Consider the following 27598-nt stretch of genomic DNA (forward strand, 5'->3'; position numbering starts at 1 on the left):
CCGAGGAAGAATGGGTGAAAGAGTCTGAGGGTGTGGACTTCAAAGGAGGGGAATGTGAGTGAGTGTACCAGGGGAATGACCTGGTAAGTACAGTGTGGGGAAAGAAGTATACCTACTCCTCCACCCTTGGCGGTATGGCAGCTGGCCAACAGGGCGCAGGTCTAAGTCTATAGTTCGTATAGGGTACCTGTGGCAGCTCTCAGTAGCAAGGCAGACTCGGCTGGAACCAGGCAGCAGGCAGATGTCAGGTGTGGTGAAGCAGGTCAGGCGTGGTATACAGCACGGCACGACTTTGGCTCAGCACAGTACTCGACCAGGATAGTATGGAATGCAAGGAACAGGAACACACTAGGAGGCCATCACATAGACAAACTTAGGAAACAACAACAACGTTCAGGCATAGAAGCAAGGGCCTGAACCCTACTTATAGTTCAGGGACTCACGGTTCAAAGTTCACCCTACGGGATCCGGCTGAGGTGAGTGAAAGCGAGCGCTGGCGTCTCCTGAGGAGGAGGCTGGGGCCAGCGCTTGCCGACTCGTGGCTCCAGCTGTCAGGGGGAGATTGGAGCTGTACAGGAGCTGTACTTGGGCGATGGAAAGAGAGTGGGACTTATGTGGACTGAATCTTCCAAAGGTCCAAATGGGCGGTAGGATTGTAAACCAACAACAGAAATATGGCGTAATCGTTTTGTCATACATAGGAAACAGATAAAAAGTCTGAAGTGATAATTATAATGTGAGCAAGTTTGTATGTTTAGTCCACATAACTTACCTGTCACTTACCCTGTCTAAGTGCCATGTATAACTGCCAGGACACTTTGACGATATGACACTTAGACCGAGATGTCTTCTGCACGAGTGCCTTCCCCTTATACTACAACTAAATTTATAGAGGAGTAGAGGCTCACATCTAGGCCTAGTTAAGCTCGTTCAGATATCAATCAAATAAACTAGACACATAAGGTGAAAAAGCTCTGCAGAGCTAAACAAACTAGCTGGTCTGGAGAGATCATAAAACTTAATGACGATTAAATAGTTTGTTAAAGTTTCAGAGATAACATTAGACTATATAGGAAGACAGGATAGCAGAGTTATATACCAAAAAATAAATCGTCCAGCGTTTGAAATGAAGTTTCAGCACAGATAGTTTAAGGCAGGATTGGAATGGATTATATACCTGTATGAAAAGGAGAGAGATGGATGTGCTGCAGTAACCCAGCATCGCCGCTATACAATAACTAGAGCCATTTGTTGGCATCGACCACTGCATAACGTCAGGCAGCCGGTACCAGCTGATGAGTGTGGGGTCAGGGTGTTGGACCCGCACCGATCACATGCTGATCCTGTAGATTGGTCATCAGTATGAAAAACCGCTCCATGCCTGGACAACACCTTTAAATTTCAAGCTACAGCTAAAGACCAAAGGAGTATATTGTGGTGCATGCAATATTGTGGACTTCAGCTGTCACTCATGAGTTAAAAACAATCAGTATTACTACAAAAAGTCTAGGCTGTTGGACCTTTTTCTTTTTGGAATATTCCACCCCTTGACTGGCAACATTATAACGAAACAATCAATTAGGTTCAAACGTTGAGGTCAGTTTGGCCTTTTTTTTACGCGGTTTTCATAAAATGGTGGCACAAAAATGTGACTTGACTGCAATGTGTAAACACGGTCTAATTGTTATTGTTGAATGGTGTATATGTGCACCAGTGCAGTTACATGTCATTTTTTCACGGTTTTCGTTGTGTTTTTTTCTGCATTTTTCATAATTGTGACAACACCACACCGTTTTTGTAGGAAACAGCTGCAATTACGAAACTTGCCGCAAACAATGTGACAAGACTAATGTACAAACACCCTAAGAAAGCTTCATCTAACTGTATGCCTTTGTATATACAGGACAAAACACAGATATATAAATGTATGCTACATATGTTACCTCTTGTAAAATAACAAACAAAAATAAAAACCAGATGCTGATGTAACCGTGAAGGGAAACACATGTTTCTAGTGCTGCTGGACATGTTCCATATACAAAGAATGTCATCTGTAAACAGCGTCCTATGCACCTCCTTCCTAGAATTAAGTCTTATTATAGATCATTCTGCAATCTGATTCGAGTTCATCTCAGGAGCAACTGTCCTTGCTGGTAGATTCACTTGAAAACTTGTTGACACGCTATCTGTGTTGTTGAATCCTCTACAGGTACACATCATTTGTCTTATATCCTGCACTGAATAACAGTATTCACAGTGCAAAACAGCAAAACATATGTATAAATAAGGCCCCCTTCACATCACGTTTGGCGTTGTGTGTCAGAGGTATTCTTTGGGAGGACTCTCAACATATACATCCAACGGACAACTGCAACGTATCCCACATTATAAGCATACAGTGGGATATGCTGCACCTGTACATTCCCCACACCATGCATATAAGCCACACTGACCTTTTATTGAGGGGTGACTTTGGGTGTTATCCCAGCTGCCAAAAAACGATTATGACCCTGGGCAGTCAGCAGGTACAATATATATATAGACAATAGGAGGAATGCCTGCAGGCAAACAGAACCCTTTTTCCTGACTACCCAAATATTCATAGAAATAAACTAGCAAATTTTTATTAGGCTACGTATAGCAATTAACAGACCACATATATGTTAGTTTAAAATTATCACTGTCATAAGCCGAAGTGAAAGTGAAAGTAGCCAGCTAGAAGAGCTCAGCACGGCATTCAAACGGTCAGAGTGAGTACTGACTGATAACACCAAGTCAGTTTGCGAGGCAAAAAAGCCACACTTCAATGAGTCAGGCAATAAATTCGGCTAGGACAGGTATTAAAAACAGTTAAAGCCCCCCCGACATGTTTCGCTACCTAGTAGCGTCCTCAGGGGTACACGGGGCTAATGGCGACGCAGCAAAAAACAGATCCTCATATGGAGACATGGAGTGACGTAGATGGAGGGCGGGTGTGTAGAAAGATCACCAATGAGACAGGGCAAGACGTAGCAACCATCGGAGGAAACGATCCAGCCAATGGGGATAGCAGTAGCAAGAGACCAAGGGGAAGCGTCGGGCAACGCAGGCGCACTGTCAGTATGGCCAGATTCGTTCATAGGGGATGCGCATGCGCAATGACACACAACAAGGACTTAGAAAAAGAATAAGAGAAACAGAAGTGTGACAGGTCGGCGCGGGCGCCGTACCTGTCAGTTCGGACTTAGTGCCGAAGCACTATCAACATTGGCATATTAGTCCAGGGTGGAGACGCGCATACGCAATAAAGCATGACACGGACTTAAAGAGGCTCTGTTACCAGATTTTGCAGCCCCTATCTGCTAATGCAGCAGATCGGCGCTGCAATGTAGATTACAGTAACGTTTTTATTTTTAAAAAACGAGCATTTTTGGCCAAGTTATGACCATTTTCGTATTTATGCAAATGAGGCTTGCAAAAGTACAACTGGGCGTGTTGAAAAGTAAAAGTACAACTGGGCGTGTATTATGTGCGTACATCGGGGCGTGTTTACTACTTTTACTAGCTGGGCGTTGTGTATAGAAGTGTCATCCACTTCTCTTCACAACGCCCAGCTTCTGGCAGTGCAGCACTGTGACGTCACTCACAGGTCCTGCATCGTGTCGGCACCAGAAGCTACAGATGATTCTGCAGCAGCATCGGCGTTTGCAGGTAAGTCGATGTAGCTACTTACCTGCAAATGCTGATGCTGCTGCAGAATCAAGTGTAGCCTCTGGTGCCGACACGATGCAGGACCTGTGAGTGACGTCACAGTGCTGCACTGCCAGAAGCTGGGCGTTGTGAAGAGAAGTGGATGACACTTCTATACACAACGCCCAGCTAGTAATAGTAGTAAACACGCCCCGATGTACGCACATAATACACGCCCAGTTGTACTTTTACTTTTCAACACGCCCAGTTGTACTTTTGCAAGCCTCATTTGCATAAATACGAAAATGGTCATAACTTGGCCAAAAATGCTCGTTTTTTAAAAATAAAAACGTTACTGTAATCTACATTGCAGCGCCGATCTGCTGCAATAGCAGATAGGGGTTGCAAAATCTGGTGACAGAGCCTCTTTAAGAGAATAATGGAACAAACAAAAACAAAAGTATGACAGATCGTACATGTTAGTGCAGAGGGGACGCGCATGAGCAATGACGAATACCGGGGACTTAGAGAAAAGATATATAAAACACAACGTATAAGACAGGTCGGCGGTCGCTCCGTAACTGTCAGTTGTGACTTAATGCAGGGACCAGAAGTGTTTCCCCTGTCATGGAGCAGCAATAGGTGCACGGTTATGACTGGATTGACGGTCCAAATCGGCACAGCTTCATAGCACATCAAGACAGGTCCAGTGGAGTATACTGTCAGGCAGAATATTAAAAATAGGCATCAGGGATGCCAGTCCGATCAGATACACTAGAGATAGCTACCCCCCATCATCAAGGGAACCCAACACATGTCTATAGAAATGCAGTTATCCATAATAGGCACACTCAAATCCCCATCAGAACAAATATAGTTCCAAGAAATTAATAGATCCTAAATACATGAATGGATTTTAAATAAAGCAGTGCTTACATAATAATACCGGTCGCACATTAAAAACACATATATGGTCATAAATGATAATTAAATAATTAAATTAGACCATGATATGTAGAAATAGAGCCGCTCCATTCGGAGAGAACGTATCCCACAAAAATGAGGCGATTTACAAGGTCAAAAGCCAACTAATCGTACAAAGGTACGGCAATACAGACAATACAGAAAATCGAGACACCCATACAGAACCCAGAGGGAAATGCCGGACAAATCAAAGAAAGGCACTATAAGTGAAACCCTCATTCAGTCCCTGAGGGGTCATGGTGCCAAGACGGTGGATCCAACGCGCTTCTTCCTGTAGGAGTTTGCGGTCCAAATTGCCAGCCCTAGGTCCCAATTTTAGTTGTTCAATGCCCCAAAATTGGAGTACCTTGGGGTTATCGGGATGAAACCTGTGCATGTGTCTAGAGAGAGTGGTATCCTCCTTGAGGTTGATGGTACTAAGATGTCTAGATACTCTCCTCCTCAGTTCCTGCAGAGTCTTACCGACATATAGTTTCGGACAGGGGCATTTGGCTAGATAGATAATCCCGCTACTTTGGCAGTTAAGAAACTGTTTAATGTGATATAGTCTATCATCTAAAGGGTTAGTGAAACTTCTAACCCTAGGCATCAGAGGACAGAAAGAACACCTGCCACAGGGATGGAAGCCAGTGACAGGTGATTTCAGCCAAGTGGATGATGTATTGAAAGAAGTAGGGGAATAATGACTATGCACCAAAAAATCACGAAGATTTTTGCCCCTACGATAGGTAATGGCAGGGTTGGCAGGGATGACCTCTATTAGATCGGGGTCAGCAGTGAGAATAGACCAATGTTTCTTTAGAACACCAACTACCTGGGAAGAGCATACGTCGAAAGTGCCAATGCAGCGGATGGCATTGGACGATGATGGCAATGCGGATACAGCGCTTCTATCAGAAAGAAGATCAGATCTATGCGAAGCCCTACCCCTGGCATAAGCCCTATGAAGCCACTTTTTGGGGTACCCCCGTGCCAGGAATTTGTGGTAAAGACCATCACACTCTCTCTGAAAAGAGGACTCATCAGAACAGTTGCGTTTGGCTCGTAGATATTGACCGATAGGTATCCCTCTCTTAAGGGCAGGGGGGTGATGGCTATTCCAGTGCAGGAAACTGTTGGTGGCCGTAGCTTTACGGAATATATCCGTTTGGACACCGCCAACAGGGTCCAGAGAGATCTTAAGGTCAAGAAAATCGATCACTCGATCATTTATATCGAAGGTAAATTTCATACCAATAGAATTGTTGTTGAGCATAGACATGAAGTCAGTGAAGGTGTTGACATCCCCATCCCACAGGATGAGAATGTCATCAATATATCTTCCCCAGAAGGAGATATGTGACATAAAGGAAAGTAGATAGTCGGAAAAAACAATGGTGTCTTCCCACCAACCCAATCCCAGCTGCCCCCTCCATACCTCCTAGAAGCGGGCACTTGGGGTTGCAGATGTAGAAGGACTGCTCCTTATACAGTACCATCTCCTGGGCGGGCAGCAATAACTAGGTTCCATGCCAACTGAAGAACCGTAATCGGCATAAGTAATTTTTTAGGTCGGGATCTTCAGCTGGTTTTTCCTCTGCCAAGGCTGCACCTGCTGGTGCTGATGCTCAGGCACTTGGGATCGGTCCCCCGAGCACAGGGCAGACTGCCCGCTGACACGGAGTGGGTGAGCATGGATGCCACCATCTTGGTGCTAGAAATGATGTGTAGTGTGCTGTCTCTGGGCCCTGGGCAATCCCCTGACGCCACTATACATATATAGGTAGTGACCTCAGGAGTTTTCCAGGGCTGTCCTCAGGGAGGAGCATCAGGATTTAGAAAGGGCAAGCTCTCTGAATCCCAATGCGGGGACTCTGTTTCGAGAAGCTCCTGTCATTAATGTCCATTTATGGACAGGGATGTTAGGAACTTTGAGATGCTGGAATCCCTGGCCAGAGTGTCGGCAACTATCTGGCCGGGGATTTCGCTCCTGGAGAAGCCCCTAACGTCACTGTCCATATATGGACAGTGACATCAAGGGCTTTTTAAGTCATGGAGTCCCCGACCAAAGCAATTCCGATGCTCTGGCCGGGGGTGCTCCATAGCTGAAAGCCCCTGATGTCACTGTCCATATATGGACAGCCATGTCAGGTGCTTTCCCAGGGCTGGAATTCCCGGGCCAAACGCTACCTGATTCTCTTCCCTGGTACTCCGACCCAAGGGAAGCTCCGCCATACAGTGGCAATCATCACATATAGGCTCCCATGTTGGAAAAAAAAGTATACCGACGCTCTTTTGGCCTCCATCGGGCTAATGGACACGTTTAGCTCCTACATCAGGAGTTTTACCGACGTTCACGCTAAACGTAGGACTAAAACACAATGTGAATCAGGCCTTACATGCCTAAACGTATACAGATTTATTGTAAAATTACATAGCAGAACCATATCATATGAAAATGTATAAGGGCCTGTTCACATCACCGTTGCCCTTCCGTTGAGGGGTTCTTTCGGAAGTTTCCGTCGAGTTAGGGTTCCGTTGATCTGACAAGTCCACCCTTCCCATGTACCTATTGTAGTCCAGGATGCAGTCTGGTTTGGGGGTCTCTGTACTGGTACCTCGTACAGGTACATGGGTACTGGTGTGGGCATGTATTGTTGTCAATACAAGAACATCTCTCTCGTCCTTGTACCTGGCACACAATATGTTGCTGCTGGATTGTGCCTTGTTCGAACAGGAAACCCACATTTCAGTTTATGGGGTGTATGTCTCCGGTAAAAATGCTCATTACACCTCTAGATGAATGCCTTAAGGGGTGTAGTTTTTAAAACGGGGTCACTTCTTGGGGGTTTCAACTGTACTGGTACCTCAGGGGCTTCTGCATACATGACTTCGCACCAGAAAATCCCCAGTAGGCCAAATGGTGGTCCTTTCCTTCTGAGCCCTCCCATGGCCCCAAACGTCAGTTTATCACCACAAATTGGGCATTGCCGCACTCAGGACAAATAGGGCAACAAAAAGGGGTATTTTATTTCTTGTGAAAATAAGAAATTTTCAGCCAAAACTACATATTATTGGAAAAAAATAATTTAGTTTGAATTCCCAGCCCAATTCAAATAAGTTATGTGAAAAAACTATGGGGTCAAAATGGTCACAACACCAATAAATGAATTCCTTGAGGGGTGTAGTTTCCAAAATGGGGTCACTTCTAGTGGGTTTCTATTAGGGATGTCACGATACCAGAATTTGGACTTCAATACCGATACTTCGTTTAGTATTGCGATTTCGATACCAATTTTGATACTTTGCCAACATTAATAAAAAAAAAATAATTCTTCCGTTTTCTGAGGTGAGGCGCGACGTGTGATGAATTTTGAATGCGCCTCACATTAATAGTAATTAATCCCATCGTGTTTCTCAGTCATAATGGGTTAATGTGCGAGGTACATGATGGGGTTAATTACTATTAATGTGAGGAACATGGAGGTTAAATTCATCGCACCTAGCGCCTCACATTAATAAGTGAATGAAAGCAGTGTTTATTTAATTTTTTTACAGCGTACACATCATAAATGATGCAAAAAAATTGTTGTGCGCGCCATTACTGAATGTGAATATTTTATGTATTGAGACTTATTTTAATGTTTATTGTAAAAAAGGTGAATGTGTATTTTTTTTTTAAATTTAACAATGCTTTGTTTTTACTTTATTTTTAAACTTTAATGTACTGACATATATCAGATATGTGCCAGTACATTAGCCTGTGGACAGATAGCACACAGGCAGTTTTTAGGACATACCTCAGTATGCCCTAACAACAAGAAATATGGTAAGACAGCCCTGGGGTCCTTCAATAGACCCTGGGCTGTCTGCCCATATATGGTATGGCCCTCGATCGCGTCACAGGAATTCCCTGTGACGCGATCCAGGGGCATCCCCCCTTCTCATTTTCTCCTGAATGCTGCAGTCAGCTGTGATCGCAGCATTCAGGGGAATAACGGCGGAGATGAGAGGTTTCTCTGATCTTCGCCGTTATAGAGCGGGGCTGCAGCTGTGTAATACAGCCATTGCCCCGCTCCTGACAGGAAGTGCGCGCGCGGTCAACATGAGGAGGTGCGGCCGGCGCTGCACTAATGAGCGGCAGTTCAGGCACTGGAGACAGAACATGGGGGTGTTTTGTAGAGCGCCCGCCATGTTCTGTCTTCAGTGCCGCCGCTCATTAGTGCAGCGCTGGCCGCTGAATTACACAGCCGCAGCCGCGCTCCCATACATTCAGTATCGAAATACAGGAAATAGCGATATCGAACCGTTTAGGGATGCACAGTATCGAAACCGTATCGAAGTTTCGATGCACCGTGCATCTATTGCTTTGATACCTCTGGGGCTCTGCAAATGCGACATGGCACCCCGAAAACCAATCCGGCAAAATCTGCACTCCAAAGAACACACAGCGCTCTTTCCCTTCTGAGGCCACCCATGGGCCCAAACAGCAGTTTATCGCCACAAATGTGGTATTGCTGTACTCAGGAGAAATTGGGCAACAAAATGGGGTATTTTGTTCCCTGTGAAAATAAGAAATTTTTATCAAAAATGACATTTTATTGGAAAAAAATTCATTTTTTTAAATTTCACAGCCCAATTCAAATACGTGCTGTGTAAAAACTGTGGGGTCAAAATGGTAACAACAACCATAAATGAATTCCTTGAGGGGTCTAGTTTCCGAAATGGGTTCACTTTTGTGGCATTCCTACTGTTTTGGCCCCTCAACACCTCTTCAAACCTGGCATGCTGCCTAAAATATATTCTAATAAAAAAGAGGCCTCAAAATGCACTGGGTCCTCCTTTGCTTCTGGGGCTTGTGTTTTAGTCCACGAGCGCACTAGAGACACATGTGGGACATTTCTAAAAACTGCAGAATCTGGACAATACATATTTAGTAGTGTTTCTCTGGTAAAACCTTCTGTGTTACAGAAAAAAATTGAATACAATTGAAATTCAGCAAGAAAAATTTAATTTGCAAATTTCTACTTTGCTTTAATTTCTGTGAAATGCCTGAAGGGTTAAATAAACTTTCTAAATTCTGTTTTGAATACTTTGAGGGGTCTAGTTTTCAAAATGGGGTGTTTTATGGGGGTTTCTAATACATAGGCCCCTCAAAGTCACTTCGGAACTGAACAGGTACCTTAAAAAAAAGGCTTTTGACATTTTCTTAAAAATATGAGAAATTGCTGTTTATGTTCTAAGCCTTGTAACGTCCAAGAAAAATAAAAGAATGTTCAAAAAACAATGCCAATGTAATGGCAGGGGGTAGGGAGACGGACAAGTGAGCCCTAATCTACCCGCCACTCTGTCCCTGCCTACTTGCAACGACCCGCCCTAGGCGACAGGGTACAACTGGGCGGCGGTCCCTGCGCTCAGTAAGTGCACGACAAACACGACAAACATACAAAGGAACACAAGCAAGGAAAAGGGGCCGTTGCCCACGGCAACACAGTGAGCAACCAGAGTGGTGAACGAGCCGAGTCAAGCCAGGAGTGTGCGAGGTACAAAACGAAAAGCAGAAGAGTAGTCGGTAAGCCAGGGTCTGTATGGAGCAGGATCAGAAATAGCAGGAGCTGTAGCTGGGCCAGGAAACCACAAGGAAAGAATCACAAGCACCGAGGGACAGGAAGTGCAGGCTTAAATAGACCGAGGGCGGGTGCTAGCTGAGTCTGGCCAGGTTACGATAGGCTCTCCTACTCCTAAGCCTGCCAGCCTGAATGGTGGAAGCAGGAGTCATTCTCAGGGATGTATTCTCAGGTGCTGACTGATTAGTTCTGGGAGTTAACACCGAAGCTGTGCCTGGCAGATCCTTTACAGCCAATCTAAAAAAACTATGCCAATCTAAAGTAGACATATGAGAAATGTGAACTAGTAACTATTTTGGGCGGTATAACCGTCTGTTTTACAAGCAGATGCATTTAAATTCTGAAAAATACTATTTTTTATAAATTTTCTCTACATTTTTTGCAATTTTTCACCAATAAACACTGAATATATCGTCCAAATTTTACCACTAACATAAAGCCCAATGTTTCACGAGAAAACAATCTCAGAATCGCTTGGATAGGTTTAAGCATTCCGACGTTATTACCACATAAAGTGAAATATGTCAGATTTGAAAAATGGGCTCTGAGCCTTAAAGAGGCTCTGTCATCACATTATATGTGCCCTATCTCCTACATAAGGAGATGGGCGCTATAATGTAGGTGACAGTAATGCTTTTTATTTTGAAAAACAATTTATTTTAAACCACTTTATTAGCGATTTTTAGATTTATGCTAATGAGTTTCTTAATGCCCAAGTGGGCGTGTTTTTACTTTCGACCAAGTGGGCGTTGTACAGAGTGTATGACGCTGACCAATCAGTGACCAGTCAGCGTCATACACTCCTCTCCATTCATTTACACAGCAGCATCGCGTTCTTACTAGAACACGATGTGCAGCCACTTACACAGACATTACCGTTAATCAAGTGTCCTGATAATTAATATACATGACCTCCAGCCTGGACGTCATGTGTATTCAGAATCCTGACACTTCTGAATCTTTTCTGTGAGATTCCAGCAAGCCACGCGTAAACTTGAGAGATTACGTTTCCCTTGCTGGAAATCTCACAGAAAAGATTCAGAAGTGACAGGTGTGCTCACACAATATTTCGTCCTGGGATCTGTAGTTCCTCAATGGAGTGCAATTGGAAAGGGGGGGGGGGCTTGTAGGCAGACAAGGAATCCAATGTATTGAAAAATGTAGAAAAATCCTCAGCACATCAACATTTGAAAATGTAAAAGAAGTGCTTTATTTGGACACAAGTTTAAAAGTCCAGAAGGACACAGGTAGCGTGTGTTACTGTAACGCGTTTCGAACAAAGTGTTCTTTGTTAGCTGTATTGGTTTCTTGCCACCATATCACTTTTGCAAAGCCCCTGTTGGACCAAAACAGTAGAATCTACCCAAAAGTGGCACCATTTGGGATACTACACCCCTTGAGGAATTAATCTAGGGGTGTTGTGAGCATTTTGACCCAACAGGTGTTTCATAAATTGTATTAGAATTGGGCAGTGAAAATAAATCTATATATTTTTTTCTCCAATAAGACGTAGCGTTAGCTCAAAGTTTTTCATTTTCCCAACAAATAAAGGAGAAAAAGCACCCCAACATTTATAAAGCAATTTCTCCAGAGTACGGAAATATCCCACATGTTGTCATGAACTGCTGTTTGGGCACACAGTAGGGCTCAGAAGGTGTCACATGGGGTATGTGGACCCACCGGGCCGTACCGCCTTAACGGTATGGCAGCTGGCCAACAGGACAGAGGTCAAAGTCTATAGTTCGTATAGGTGTAACTGTGGTAGCTTCGGACAGTAGCGAGGCAAGCTCGGTAGGGACTTTAGCAGCAGGCGGACACCAGGCGTGGTGTAACAGGTCAGGCGTGGTACACAGCACAGCACGACTCCAACTCAATACGGCACTTTACCAGGATAGCATGGGATACAGGTTACAGGTAGCAGGAACGGGAAACATTGGAAACTGGAAAACACTAGGAGACCATTTGCAGAGACAAACTAGGGTAACGACCACAAAGCTCAGGTAAGACAGGAAGGGGCGGGGCCCCTCATAGTCCAGGGTGCTCATGGGCTAATTTGGCACTTTAACTTAGTGCGCGCTGGCCCTTTAAGACCGGGACCCGGCCGAGAAAAACGAAAGTCTCCTGAGGAGGAGATGGGGAGCCGCGCTCACAGATCCATGGCTGCGGCCGTCAAAAGGTGAGTGAGCCTGACTGCCTGCGGTCATCGGCATGACCGTAGGGAAGGTGTGCCATTTGGAGTTCAGATTTTTCTGGTTGCTATGTCTCATTTGCAAAGCCCCTGTGGGACCAAAACAGTGGAAACCCCCCAGAAGTGACCCCATTTTTGAAACTACACCCCTCAAGGTATTCACCTGGGGTGTAGTGAGCATGGTGACCCTGCAGGTGTTTTAAAAAAATTAGTGTGCACTCGATGTTGCAGAGTGAAAATGGCAATTTTTCCATAGATATGCCAATATGTGGTGCCCAGCTTGTGCCACTATGAAAAGATAGCTCTCTAAATATTATGCTGTGTTTCCCGGTTTTGGAAACACCCTACATGTAGCCCTAATCTTTTGCCTGGACATTCGACTAGGCTCAGGAGTGAAAGAGTACCATGTAAAATTAGGGCTTATTTGGCGACTTACACAGTATTGGTTTACAATTGCAGAGGCTCTGATGTGAAATAATAAAAGAAACCCCTGAGAAGTGACCCCATTTTAGAAACTACACCACTCAAAGCATTTATTAAGGGGTTTAGTGAGCATTTTCACCCCACAGATCTTTTCCATAAATGAATGCGCTGCGGATGGTGTAAAGTTAAAATTGCAATTTTTCCCTAGATAATATGGCAAATATGTTGTGCCTGGCTTGTGCCACTGGAGACACACACCCCAAAAATAGTTAAAAGGGTTTTCCCGGGTATGGCGATGCCATATATGTGGAAGTAAACTGCTGTTTGAGCACACTAGGGCTCAGAAGGGAGGGAGCGCCATTTGGCTTTTGGAGCGTGGATTTTACTTTGTAGTAGTTTTGTTTGGAGTATTACTGGTGTTTCTGTTTATAATGTGGGGGTATATGTAAGCTGTGTGGAGTGCATCAGGGCATAACAAGGTGGTATAATAATGGGGTAAAAAACAAAAAAATAATCCATAGATGTGTGTAATGCTGTGAAGCAATCCTTTCTGCACAGGCCAGTGCCGCACTGATAAATGGTGTCCTTTCTTATTCCCCTTTTGGTACACACTCTGAACCTTTGCAGTTTGGGGAATTTTGCTGGGAAAGTGTTGTCCTGGTATAATACGGGCACCCTCACTTCCAGAAGATATGTTTTAGGGCCTTGCTAAATCAGTAGAAATGTTCCCCTCGGGCCTGCACAGCTGTATATTTTTGTATTTCCTGACTTATTGGAGCCTTAACTCATTTTATTTTTTCATAGACATAGTGGTATAAAGGCTTTTTTCAGGATGAGCTGTAGTTATTATTGTTACCATTTTGGGGTACATGCGACTTTTTGATCACTTTTTACCCTATTTTTTGGACGGCAAAGTAACCAAAAAAACAGTGATTCTGGCATAGTTTATTATACAGCCTTTACCATGCGTTATAAATTACATGTTAACTTTACTCTGTGGGTCGGTACGATTCCGGAAATACAAAATTTATAGCACCTTTTTTTATGTTTTACAGCTTTTTGCACAATAAAATTACTTTTGTAAATAGAATGTATTTTTTCTGTCGCCAAGTTGTGAGAACCATAACATTTAAATTTTTTCGTTGCTGGAGCTGTACGAGGGCTTGTTTTTTGCAAGACGAGCTATAGTTTTATAGGTTCCGTTATTAGATAAATGTGACTTTTTGTCACTTTTTATTCCAATTTTTGTAGGGCAAAGTGACCAAAAAACAGAAATTCTGACATTTTGTTTTTCATTTTTTATTTTTTAAGGCGTTCACCGCGTGGAATAAATAACATATTTTTATAGTTCAGGACGTTACAGTCACGACGATACCAAATATGTATGGGTTTTGTTCTTTTTTGTCAATAATAAAGAACTTGATAAGGGAAAAAGGGCGATTGTGTTTTATTTTATTATTTGAAACTTTTATAATATTTTTTACAAATTTGTTTTTAAACTTTTTTTAGTCCCACTAGGGGACTTGAAGGTCCAACAGTCTGATTTATTTTCTAATACATTGCACTACCTATGTAGTGCAATGTATTAGATCTGTCAGTTGTTCTCTGACAGCAAGTTGATTAGGCTCTGCCTCCGTGCAGGGCCTAATCGGCTTCCATAGTGGCAGACCAGGAGGCCATAGTTAGGCCTCCTGTTGTCATAGTAGCAGTCGGCAGCCCTGCGATCGCATGCAGGGCTGCCGATTTTCTACCAACTTCTAAGATGCAGCGATCGCTGCATCTAAGGGGTTGATGGCAGGGATCGGCGCTAGCTCCGGTTCCTGCCGTTACAGGAGGGTGTCAGCTGTAACATACTGCTGACACCCGCTTCTGATGACGGGCTCAGCTTCTGAGCCCCCGCCATCTTGCCTTCAGCTACAGAAGCCTTTTAGGCCCTGCCTCTGGGCGGGACCTGGAAGGCTTCTATACTAGGCAGACCAGGAGGCCAGTATTAAACCTCCTGTTGCCATTGCAGGCACCGGAACTCGGCGATTTCATTTCCGGGTTGGCGATTAGCTGCAAACACTTCAAATGCAACGATTGCATTTGACCGATGCATTTAAAGGGTTAATGGCAGGGATTGGAGTTAACTTCGGTCCCCGCCATTACAGCAGGGTGTCAGCTGTCACATACAGCTGACACCTGGGGATAATGGCACCAACTCAGCTTCTGAGTTGGTGTCCACCATTTGTCATATGGATACAGCAAATTGCGGGAAGCATGACGTATCCATACAACAAATGTTGGGAAGGGGTTAAGTAAACTCTTTCTGTGTTTTGCAGCAAAACCACATAAAAATCGATGTATTTACTTGTGTTCTTTATACTAGGGTCTCCGCTGATATGTAGGTAATTTACTACAAGAAGAGGCACTTTCTTCTTAATGGAGCAGTTCCAAGATATAACGAGGGAGATTCATGGAAAATTGTGTAATAGAAAACGTTTGAAAACTGGCATAACGTCTTCATCAAATTCATGAAGCAGGTAAAGAAATGATTGTGAATTTACTGTGAAAAGCTGCGTCAGCATATTTTTTATACTTGCTCCAGCCCAGTTTTTAAATGCGCTCCTTTTTCTACTAAAATATGTCTCCGTTTTTTATTTTTCATGAATGCAGGCGTTAGTTTACTCATTTGTTAGCCACACCCCTTTTTTTCGAGTTTAAAAAAAATTATAATTTGAACTAGTCGTACTTGGACACATTTCTGGTGCAACTTACTTCGTTACATAGTTACATAGTTAGTACAGTTGAAAAAAGACACATGTCCATGAAGTTCAACCAAGGAATGGGAAAGGGAAGGTAAAAATTTCTACACATAGGAGCTAATATTTTTTTGTTTTAGGAAATTATCTAAGCCTTTCTTAAAGCCATCTACTGTCCCTGCTGTGACGGCTCCTGCGGTAGGCTATTCCATAGATTCACAGTTCTCACAGTAAAGAAGGCTTATCGCCTCTGCAGGTTGAACCTTTTTCTCTCCAGACGGAGGGAGTGCCCCCTTGTTTTTTGAGGGGGTTTTACATGGAACAGGATTTCACCATATTTTTTGGTATGTGCCATTAATATATTTATGTAAGTTAATCGTGTCCCCCCTTAGTCGTCTCTTTCCGAAACTAAATAGGTTTAATTCTTTTAACCCTATTTAATCACTTACTAGCCACCCCCTTGGCTAGTAAGTGATTAATACACGACAATATCTTGCTGGCCTTTGAAGCAGCTGATTGACACTGCATGCTGTTATTTAGTTTATGATTTACAAGTACACCCAGATCCTTCTCAACAAGTGACTTCCCTAGTGTAGCTCCCCCTAGGACATATGATGCATGCAGGTTTTTGGCATCCAGATGCATAACTTTACATTTATCTTCATTAAACTTGAATTTGCCAAGTGTACGTCCAAACACTTAGTGTGTCCAAATCAGTTTTCAATTTACGAACATCTTCCATAGACTTAACTATATTACATAGCATGGTGTCATCAGCAGAAATAGAAATAGTGCTATTAATCTCATCCTCTATATCATTAATAAATAAGATGAATAATTGTGGTCTCAGCACTGAACCCTGTGGTACACCACTTATTAACGGGAACCATTCAGAGTAGGAATCATTGACCACAACTCTCTGGATATGGTCCTTGAGCCAATTCTCAATCCAGTTACAAACTATACTTTCTAAACCTATAGTCCTTAATTTGCCCATTAGACGTCTATGAGGGACAGTGTCAAATGCCTTTGCAAAGTCCAAAAACACTAAATCCACAGCGGCCCCTCTGTCTAGACTTCTGCTCACCTCTTCATAAAAACATATCAGGTTGGTTTGACAACTTCTGTCCTTAGTAAAACTGTGCTGGCTGTCACTTATAATACTATTTATTGTCACATAATTCTACATATAGTCCCTCAATAGCCCCTCAAACATTTTCCCCACGATGGATGTTAAGCTTAATGGTCTATAATTACCCGGTGAAGACCTAGAGCCCTTTTTGAAAATACGCACCACATTTGCCCTGCGCCAGTCCGTTCGCACTATACCAGTCACTAGAGAATCTATAAATATTATGAAGAGGGGGACAGAAATAACTGAACTAACTTCCTTCAAGAATCTGGTGCAAAGATTGTGTACCTTTTTTTGTGGCCTTTTACAATATTTTACGATAAAATTCTTATGCAAATTCCTCATTTCTAGAAGTGGAAAGCAGTGCCATAGTAGGTGCCCTAGAGATTTGGATAAAAACTCGCCAGAGATACTTTGTGAAAAATTCAGAAAAGCTTACAATCTACAATAACTCTGCTGCCATTACAATACAATACCAGCAGCTCCTACCCTCACATACTGTCTCTTCCCCCTTCCCCCTTCGCGGGCAGGGTCCCCTGCCCTTCTGTACCAGTCTGTCATTCATTATATTGTACGTGTTGTTTTATTGTCTCATGATATGTACTTATACCTTTTTTTCATATATACGGCGCCCTGGAATTAATGGTGCTTAAAACTCTTCCTGCTCTGCGCCGTAACACTATGCCACGGCTCACTGTTAGTTAAGGCAAGGTATTAGGACGCTGTGATGGCGTATGCTCAGGAACTGATCCCAGACATTTTACCCCTGAGGTGCTGCAGTCAACTCTAACCCTTAGTTGTTATGTCACTGGGTGCCGATGGGTTTCTATGGCAGACAGGGGCCTATAACCGGCCACCGGGTCCCATAGTTGGACAAAAAAAAGTTAAAGTGTTAAGGCAACTTTTTATATATTTCCCAAACATTATTTCCCCTTGCAAAGCCCTTTATTTTGGAAAAAAGTGTAAAAAGAAAAAGAAAACGTTGTCGTAGAGTTCCTTTTATGGAAACATAAAACTGTTAGGGGTCTTTGAATGCAGCGACACAAAAAAAAAATGCTTTCTTAGAAAAGTATTTTTATTGGATAAAAATAGAACATAAAAGAAAATTGTATACATTTGGTATTGCTGTAATCGTAGAAACCCACAGAATAAAGTTATCGTGTCATTTATACCATATGGTGAACCTCGTAAAAACAAAACCATAAAAAATACATCTTGTCCTGAAAAAAACAAACCCTTCTATGGCTACTTTAATGGAAAAAAAAAAAGTTATGGCTTTAGGAATGTGAAGATAAAAAGATGTTAAATATTGTTGCATCCAAAATAGGCCGTGCACTTAAGGGGTTAAAATAGGTAATAGTAATATAACTATAGCGTGTCGGAAACTGAGCAGTTTGTAAGAGGAATAAATATTGGTGGATGGAGTATTTCTGTGAATGTAATTGTAATTTTACTTTGTATATCTTCTGGTTATCCTGTCAGTTGTTAGTGTATCCTGTGTCTTCAGTTTCTGCATGTACAGCCTCCATGTTGGTGAAGCCTGTGATCTGATTGGATGAAACTTCCCCACTGAAAAAAGGATGTCAGTTGGTGCCAATAGAGAAGAGAGGATGTGCTGGCTAGGTCTGGGTATATAGTTAAGTGTCATGAAGTACCTTAACCCCTCCAGTAGCAGAGGACGAGCAGCCTGCTGCTGAAAGAAATATGTAAGTACAGGAAATGTTTGTAAGCGGCTGCTGATGGCTATGCTTAATGTGTCCTTTTCTCCATGGACACTGAGGGATTGCACAAACTCTATTAACAACTGAACATGGCTGTAAAGCAGGTGTCTCAAACACGCGGGCTGCATGTGGCTGCTGAGGATATCAACTGTGGCCCGTGGATCACCTTAACTACCTCATGAAAAGAGCGAGCAGGCCGAAGGTGGAATGCGCAGGCGCTTCTTCATGACGTTATAAGGGAGCGCAGTCCGTTGGTGGTAGGTGGGCAATGGCCACACAGCCCCATGTTGATATCGCCCCACACCCCCCCTACCTGCAGATAGCGCTACATTCCCCCGAGGCATATTTCCCAACCGTCACGGATTCAGCAGGACGGTCCCAGGCGGCTCGGGGTATGTCCCGCTGTCAACTGTATCTGCGTCCTCAGGACACAGACAATGTTGAACCCAATGGTGAAGCAAGGAACCGTCAGCTCCCTGCTTCAGCATTCGCTCAGAGCGGAGGAGCAAAGGGAGCTCCTCTGCTCACCAAGGATTCCCCGGGCGGGGAAGCCCTTGACATCACTGTCCATATATGGCTACTCCTGGAGCGGAATCCCCGTTGTCGACGCTCTGGCAGGGGATTCCGCTCCAGGACTAGCTCCTGACCTCACGATTCATATATGGACAGTGACATCAGGAGTTCCCTCTAGGAGCGGAATCCCCGGCCTATGCACTGGCTGGGGACTCCACTCCTAGAGGAAGTCCCAATGGCGCTATCTATCTACAGAGGGCACTGTGGCACTATCTACAGAGGGCACTGTGGCACTCTACAGAGGGCACTGTGGCACTATCTACAGAGGGCACTGTGGCACTATCTACAGAGGGCACAGTGGCACTATCTACAGAGGGCACAGTGGCACTATCTACAGAGGGCACAGTGGCACTATCTACAGAGGGCACAGTGGCACTATCTACAGAGGCCACTGTGGCAGTAACTACAGAGGGCAATGTGGCACTATTTAAGAAGGAGCTGCCCAATCTTGACATTGTTGTATCTGCCAAATGCTGCCAACTCGGCGGGCAGACTGCATTTAGTGACACTTAACGTAAATTTGTGCGTTTACTCCACGTTCTTATTTTAACAATACAGTTTTCCACTTTAAGTTTAAACCTAGTGGCAGGGCCGGCGAACCCGGGCAGGTGCCGGGGTCCACTATCCTTCGGGGGGCCCACTTGGACGCCGGGTGCTGACGCTGCCGTCATGGCACCTCCAGGAGTGGAATCCTCAGCGGAGTGTTGCCGATGGGATTCTGCTTCTAGAGGGAGCCACTGTCTAGGAGGCGGCGTAACTACCACTGTAGCAGCCATAGCGGCTGCTATGGGGCTCGTGCTGCCCGCCATCATGGGCCGTCCCATGCCCAATGGCCCTGCTAGCAGCTGCTATGGCTGCCTCAGCGGTAGCGACGCCACATTCAATAGTATCTGCGTCCTTAGGACGCAGATACTATTGAATGCTATGGCAGGGCAGGGAGGTAGCTCCCCACTCTGCCATTTACTAAACTACAGACTCCCAGGCAGAGTGCTAATAGTGCTCTGCCCGGTACTTTGGCTCTGGGATTGCCCCCTGACGTCACTATCCATATATGGATAGTGATGTCAGGTGCTCCTCCTGAAGCGGAAAGCCCCCACCAGAGCATCGGCAATGCTCGGGTTAGTGATTCCACTCCTAGAGGGAGCCCCAAAGTCTCTACCTACAGGGAGGGGGGGCTGTGTGGCACTACCTGGGAGGAGGGGCTGTGTGACACTATCTAAAAAGGGCACTAAATTTGTGGGGGTACCAACTGGGAGCCTAACTTTATGGGGGCCTAACTTCTATATGGGGGCACAAAGTGAAGTTTTCTGCCATTTTAATGCCACTGTGAGTTCCCCCACAAAGGGGCCCACTGAGTCTGTGTCGCCCAAGGGCCCTCATAAACCTGGAGCCGGCCCTGCCTAGTGGTATTATTATAGTAATGTAGTATTATTATTGTAATGTTGTATTGTTTTAGTAGTTCAAATACCTAATTTATTAACAATTTTGTATTGTATCAAATTTGAAAGCAATGCGGCCCGACAACTTCAAATTTTTTCTATGTGCGGCCTATTTAACCGGCCGAGTTTGAGACCCCTGCTGTAAGGGATGTACAACATGTGTAAAGCGCCTATAGACGTGAGTTGTGTATCTGCCCCTAAATCTACACACTGACTGCAGCCATTTCCAATTCAAGCAACTGTCATGTTCTATGTGTGTCTGTCCCCGCATCTTGGGTATAAGATCATACTCCAATAAAAAATTGTTTGTGTAACCACTGCATTTTTCTGTGGGACAACTCAATGGTAAAAGAGTGAGGAGATCTACTTTAAACAGCCCCTTTAAGAATAAGAAAGACTTTATTGATTCTAAGAGGGAAATCAATAATAGTCAGACGGTTTGCCACATAAAAAAAGACATCAGAAATACATATATAGGTCATTTATACTAAAATGAATACCTAAAATCACATCAATTAAGTAGTAGGAATAATACATAAAAATATAAAATTAGCAGTCAATAAAAAAGAAAAAAAAACAATTAAGGTCATCACTAAAACATATTTATCAGCATTGTGAGAAACTAGACATGGACCGCACAATCCACAGTATATACGTTGATCTGAGCCGCTAGGCATAATTTAGAAACATGAACGTGAGGTTCTTTGTAAACATTTTGATCAAACTGTATAAGCCCACTTGCCACTTCACGGCGACCTCTTTAAAGTGGGTCCCTACTCTAGCGGTTGCAGCACCGCACGGCGGCTACCACCACCGCAGCACCGCTCCTGCAGAGGGAGCAACCCAGCGGCCCAAAAGCACCCATGCCTTCAGACCGTGCCAAGCCTCCTTGGCTCTGGGCCACGTCCCCCCACAAGTGCAGCACTACAGCAACAGACACCACCATACAGCACCACAACAAGGAGGCTTGGCACGGTCTGAAGGCATGGGTGCTTTTGGGCCGCTGGGTTGCTCCCTCTGCAGGAGCGGTGCTGCGGTGGTGGTAGCCGCCGTGCGGTGCTGCAACCGCTAGAGTAGGGACCCACTTTAAAGAGGTCGCCGTGAAGTGGCAAGTGGGCTTATACAGTTTGATCAAAATGTTTACAAAGAACCTCATGTTCATGTTTCTAAATTATGCCTAGCGGCTCAGATCAACGTATATACTGTGGATTGTGCGGTCCATGTCTAGTTTCTCACAATGCTGATAAAACATATTTATATTTGGCAAGGACGTGGTGTCCGAGGCCCATTAGCTCCGCCCACAGCCCGACCTGCAAGAAGCCTGTAAGGAAGGAGATGTGAGTGCTCAGTCAGTCTGTTGTTTGTGCCTCTATTTGTCTGTTTGTGTGTATGTGTATAAGTTCCAGTATGTGAGTATGTGTGTCTTTGTGTGAGACTAAGTGCCTATATATGTATCTGTACAGTGCCATAGCTATAGTGTTCGCAACGGCACCCGTTGCCACACAGAGCTGACCGCGCTTCCTCCGGACGCAAATACAGTTCAGTGTAATGCTGGAGCCTTGGCTCGGCGCAGGCAGGCACGATGTAGTTACGTCATCGCGCCTGTCTGGGGCCAGTCACTCACAGCACAGACCGGAGGAGAAGGATTCTCCACCCATCGTGGGAACGGGAATAGATAAGTAATTGTTATTATTTGTCTATTAGATACGTACATATGAGGGCTTTATACTGGGTAAGGGAGGGGGGCTCATATGGTAGCTGCTGAGGGGGCATTATACTATATGGGGGCATTAAACTGTATGGGACAGTTAAGTGGGGCATTATACTGTATGGGATAGCTATGGGGGGCATTATACTGTATGGGACAGCTATAGGGGGCATTATACTGTATGGGACAGCTATGGAGGGCATTATACTGTATGGGACAGCTATGAGGGGCTTTATACTGTATGGGACAGCTATGGTGGGCATTATACTGTATGGGACAGCTATGGGGCATATGGGGGTGTTATACTGTATGTGTCAGCTATGGGGGCATTATACTGTATGGAACATTATAGTGTATGGCGCAGCTATGGGGGGAATATACTGTGTATGGGCAGCTATGGGGGGCATTATACTGTGTGGAGGCAGCTATGGGAAGGATTATACTGTGGAGGCAGTCATGGGGACTGTCGAGCAAGGTGGCTGGGCATAGGCATGCGCAGGGGTCTGGTGATGTTGGGTAGGGGGGGCTCCAAGCTGAATTCCTGCACCAGGGTCCATGAGCCTTTAGCTACGCCCCTGTATCTGTATGTGTATATACTTTTGTGTGCATCTACTACATTATCTGTACTCAGAGTTATCACTGTGTTATCTGTGGTGTTACATGGGACTGCAGGTAACATCTACTACATTATCTGTACTCAGTTATCACGGTGTTATCTGTGGTGTTACATGGGACTGCAGGTACATTATCTGTTATCAGTTATCGTGTGTAGGGCTAGGCAATTTTGCAAAAAAATAAAATCTAGATTTTTTATTTGATTCACGATTTTCTTATTTTTAGGAGTAATTAAGGAATTACTGTGCATGCAATTCCCTTCTCTTATGTAAAATAATTGTGTCTTGGTATTTTTATGAGATAATTGCAGGCATAGTTATCCAATAATATATATTGATTATCAGGATTGTCCTTTAGCTGCTGCATGTGATCACGCTCACTTATAAAAGGGACAATGCTTATAATCATAATATATATATTTGGCTCAGAGAATAGGAAGAGCAATATGAGTGCAGAGGAACGCCAGGAACAACGAGAAACTAATTCCCAAAAGAAGGTGTTAAGAAAGCAAAACTGTGAAGTAGGACAAGCCTGTCGTTCTCAAAGAGCACAATTATCATTCTTTTTGCTAGCATACCCTTGTAACGGGCTTTCTATACTAGTAAGGTTATAGCAGTAGGTAAAAATGACCTCATATACCTGTCTTTAGTGCACTTTAATTGCAGATAGCGTTTACTAAATGAACTCCTTTGAGATTTAACATAATCATATAGGGGATGTTGAGGGCAAGCAACAATCCTATCAAATTTCCGCGAAATCCTTTTTTACGCCAGCGCACTAACCAGCTCAATCGCACCTCAAATAATATTACTCACCTTCTTGACAATCTTGTTTAGTCTATTAATGTCTATGACCCTCGCATTACCATACCAACAAATCACAGCAAAAAAATATTGCAGAGTTAGGCCTCATGCACACGACCGTATTTTTTCCCACCCGTAAATACTGGCGTAAATACGGATCCGGTGTCACACGTATTCCACCCGTTTTGCACCAGTATTTACGAACCCGTGCTCGTAAATATGGGTCCGGTGTCACACGTATTCCACCCGTATTTACGAGCACGTTTTTGGCGGCAAAATAGCACTGCACTAATCGGCAGCCCCTTCTCTCTATCAGTGCAGGATAGAGAGAAGGGACAGCCTTTTCTGTAATAAAAGTTAAAGAAATTCATACTTACCCGGCCGTTGTCTTGGTGACGCGTCCCTCTCTTCACATCCAGCCCGACATCCCTGGATGATGCGGCAGTCCATGTGACCGCTGCAGCCTGTGATTGACCTGTGATTGGCTGCAGCGGTCACATGCCCTGAAACGTCATCCAGGACGTCGGGCCGGATGTCGAGAGAGACGCGTCACCAAGGCAACGGGCGGGAGACCGGACTGGAGGAAGCAGGAAGTTGTCGGTAAGTATGAACGTCTTTTATTTTTATTTTTTACAGGTTTATACTGATCGGTAGTCACTGTCCAGGGTGCTGAAAGAGTTACTGCCGATCAGTTAACTCTTTCAGCTCCCTGGACAGTGACTATTTACTGACGTCGCTTAGCAACGCTGCCGTAATGACGGGTGCACACATGTAGCCACCCGTCATTACGAGAGCGCCATAGACTTCTATGGACTGTCCGTGCCGTTATTACGGCCTGAAATAGGACATGTTCTATCTTTTTCAACGGCACGGGCACCTTCCCGTGAGAAAACGGGAAGGCACCCGTCGCCAATAGAAGTCTATGAGCCCGTTATTAGGGGTCGTAATTACGACCCGTAATAACGGGAGTTTTTACGGTCGTGTGCATGAGGCCTCATATTGGAAGTCAGAGGTGTATATTGCAAAGAGGAATGGTGCAAGCAGCATACCCTGAGGTGCACCCACATTACACAGCAGCGCCGTTGACATAGTTGTCCCTAGTCGAACACACTGTGGCCTAGCGGACAAATAGTCAAGCACCCATCTCACATGACGAGAGATAATAGAGTGCGGTCTTGTCTTGTCTTACCTTACCTCCCGCTACTGTACCAATTCACACCCTGCGTCCCCCACTTACCATACTGCTAACTAGCCGAATAAGACACAGAGACTTTTGCTTGGAATTGGCCACAGCAGCCATTTTATTAACAAACAAAAACAATTCCACACATCAATACACAGGAAATAAATAACTATAATTTACATAACATTGGGGAAGGAAGTCCTTGAAGCTCAGGAGGATCTGGTGCCAATCTGCAATTGTAAGTTTACCCCCAGCCGTCCAAAACACAGGCCCAGGGGCACCGTGACCAACCGTAGATGGCTAAAAATGTCACATGTACTTACTCCTCGGGACACCACCCAGCAGGAGCCCAGATCCCCCAGAACATAATTTTGGGAGGGACCATCCCTACTATTAGTCCCTCTCCCATGAAATTTTGACCTACTCCAAGGACCCCCAACCCCGTCACAGCGAGCATATCTTGACTTCCTCAAGTATGCGAGTTCCCCCACAACACCAAGGCCCGCTCGATTCCTTCAAGAATCCTCAATATCCACACCCACTGCATTCAAGTGCACACCATCCGCCAACGAAAATGTACCCACACCATCCTCAAAATCCACAGGACGCACAAACACTCCGCCATTCCTTGCCACAAATGCAGACACCGCCCGATTCGCCTTCACCTGTGCCCTACTGATAGCCGACACGTACCTGACGGCCCTCCATGATTTTCGCGGCACGATTTCCGACCAAACCACCACCACCCTGGGAAAAACGGCCCATAGCCGCAGGAGATCGAATCGTATGTCCCGAATCAGCTCCCGAAAAGGACGGACACCTAGTTCCCCCAACATGCACCACCAAGACATCTGGCGCCCTGTCCAGCCCTGCCGAGTGATTGAACTCCGTCAAATCCCTCGCCCACGACATGCCCCTGAATCCGAGCCACCGCAACGTGGCTACCGATCTATCGAATCCCAGCTGGCGGCCGAACGTCCGCCCGAACCGCCCCCCAATCTACATATGAGTGCCCAAAGATCCATACCAGGCACGGGGACTGGTCTGAAAAAGAATGAAGACAACCGTTAGGCATGAGTAATAACAGGAGCCTCAGGCACGACCCCCCCCCCACCCGATAACCACTCCCCCACCTTCCCCCGCTCTTATGCAAGCAAGTGCGGACGCACATATGTTTTAAATCGACGAGATTCCCACCTCCCTATATGACGCACCACTTCCGGTGCCAACCCCCAGCTGGCTGACTCCGTGGCTGCCCCAATTCGAAATGATTGCGGCGCATAAGATCTGGCCTCTAGGCCTATGTACAGCAGACACCTTTGAAAAACAGCCGTGAACTGAAAACGAGACATGAACCCCCCCCACACATGACGCAGCAATGGACCCCACCCTAACTCGTTAGCCCCCAAATAAGACACCAAGGTACGCACCGGACACATGATTGCCCCTGACACTGTATCCAACATCACCCGCTTTCCCCTTCCTGACTGATACGTTTTAGACCGGCGAATCCAGAACTCAACCCTCCCTTGCAGCTGCGTTACATCCCTTAACACACCCTCGGTCGCAATCTACTTGGCGACACTAGTTCCCGCACCCTAAGTGCCCTGAAAAATTCGCAAGAGAAAGCCAATCTAAACAAAACCACCTCATGCCCGGAGGTGCACACCCCGTCCACTGCCGATCCCCGAAGGTCCACACCCCGTCCACTGCCGATCCCCGTTCGAGCAAAGCAAATTACATGGGGCGACACCTATCATACACCGACCGCCCCAGTCTAAACCCCCTCAGGGCCTGGCCGACTAGAAAATCCTTTGTGAGGTCCCGCCGTCCCCGCCATTTGCAACCAAAAGCCAAGGCCGCCAAAAAGTGATTCACCTTCGCGGCCGACCAACCCGCAGCCGACACATGGCCCAAAAATGTAAGCAACGCAACCATCCAGTTATCATCCGTTACCACCCCATCCATCTCATTCAACCACTCCTCCCAATCTCTCCAAGCTGCCTCGTACGCTACCCCCGTCCCTGGAGCCACGCTCCCTGCCTACCAGTTCCCACAAGTGCGCCGGACAGACGAGCCCCTCCGCTTCTGGGCCCAACAGCCGGAACCGATCCCACTGTAAACGAGAAAGAGAATCCGCAATTGAGTTGTTGACCCCTGGTACGTGCACCGCGGTAACCCACGCATTTAAAGACAAACACAACAAGACTAGATGTCGCAATAAACACAACAGGGGGAGACCACGCCGAAACATTAATTGCCATCACCACCCCCATATTGTCACAGTGAAACTGCTCCCCCCATATTGTAACCACTACGACAATTTGAAACTACTCCAGGAAAGCCAGGTTACGAACCCAGCCCTCCTCCACTCAGGTGTCGGGCCACTGATCCACACACCACTGCTCCCCGCAGTAGGCGCCGAAACACACGCTACCAGATGCATCGGTGAATAGGTTCCAATCAAAACTATTAACCACCGGTGCCATGATAACTGATTGGCCATTGTACTGGTCCAGAAACTCTTACCACACCTTTGTCGTCCCGATGCGGACAAAATAATGAGGTGCCTTTACCCCCGCCGTAGCTTGCGCCATCCGCCTACAAAATATCCTGCCCATCGGCATAATCCAACATGCAAAATTAAGCTTCCCCACGAGAGATTGCAAGTCCCGCAGTGTGATCTTTCGCACGTGCTACGTTTTTCCCACAAGCAACTTTAAATCCTGTAATTTCTCCGGTGGAAGACGGCATTCCATACGTTCAATGTCAATGGTGATACCCAGAAACACCATTACTGAACTGGGGCCCTC

The 27598-nt window shown here is 45.3% G+C and overlaps 1 long non-coding RNA gene across 1 annotated transcript in view; it reads left to right on the top strand.

The window, feature by feature from the left end:
• Nucleotides 1-27598, top strand: part of LOC142660627 (uncharacterized) — a 43917-nt gene that overhangs the window by 13608 nt on the left and 2711 nt on the right. Inside the window, exons 2-3 of the long non-coding RNA XR_012850541.1 lie at nucleotides 15239-15392; nucleotides 18251-18449. This is a non-coding gene — a long non-coding RNA (uncharacterized LOC142660627). The remainder of the gene's footprint in view (nucleotides 1-15238; nucleotides 15393-18250; nucleotides 18450-27598) is intronic.

This window comes from Rhinoderma darwinii, chromosome 9, assembly GCF_050947455.1.
Source record: "Rhinoderma darwinii isolate aRhiDar2 chromosome 9, aRhiDar2.hap1, whole genome shotgun sequence".
Lineage (NCBI taxonomy): Eukaryota > Metazoa > Chordata > Amphibia > Anura > Rhinodermatidae > Rhinoderma > Rhinoderma darwinii.